At 47.6% G+C, this 605-nt stretch overlaps 1 long non-coding RNA gene across 1 annotated transcript; it reads right to left on the reverse strand.

Annotated features, from left to right (window-relative positions):
• On the reverse strand, window positions 1–397 carry LOC112345175. The gene is made up of 2 exons (XR_002991972.1): window positions 168–397; window positions 1–111 (listed from the first exon to the last, which is right to left on the reverse strand). It is a non-coding gene; the product is annotated as an uncharacterized LOC112345175 (long non-coding RNA).
• Between the last annotated feature and the right edge of the window lie 208 nt (window positions 398–605).

Here is a 605-nt window from a genome sequence, read left to right on the forward strand (position 1 = left end):
GGCTTGGACAATTTATATTTTATTGCTGGAACTCATGCAATGCCATGCAGCATCGCACGATACAGAAAACACGTCATCAGTGTCTTTATTCTTGTTTCCAGACCCTTGGCACTGCAGAGCGATGAAATCAAAGGCAATTACGATGCTGATTCTTAACTTGGCCTTACCCCGTGAAACTGGAGGTTTCAGTTGCGCCAGCAGCGATTGTTGCGCCAGCTCCAACCCTTCTGGCAACGGTGGCAACTGTTGTCATACCAATACCACCCCGACTGGCAGCGCTGGGCAGCAGCCTTTGCGATTCCTCCCACGTCCACGCCCATGGCCAGCATCATCACAAATATGGCGAGTGCCAAAAACAACACGAAGAAAGCCTTGTTCTCCATGCTTTGCTGCTTGTTCTATTGGAGAGAAGTGGTTTGATCTGTGAGGCAGGAGGGGCTCATATTTATAGCTCGAGCCAGCACACAATGCTAGAGAGTTGTCGTGGGACGGCATTGCTTAGTCCTTATCTAATTTGGTTCCGTGTTTGAGAATTTCTTCTCGTTTCTATAATATCTCTCCAACCCTTCAAATGAGGATCACAAATCGCCATGCTAGTTGAATAT

The sequence above is a fragment of the Selaginella moellendorffii genome, unplaced genomic scaffold (assembly GCF_000143415.4).
Source record: "Selaginella moellendorffii unplaced genomic scaffold, v1.0 SELMOscaffold_7, whole genome shotgun sequence".
NCBI classification, from domain to species: domain Eukaryota; kingdom Viridiplantae; phylum Streptophyta; class Lycopodiopsida; order Selaginellales; family Selaginellaceae; genus Selaginella; species Selaginella moellendorffii.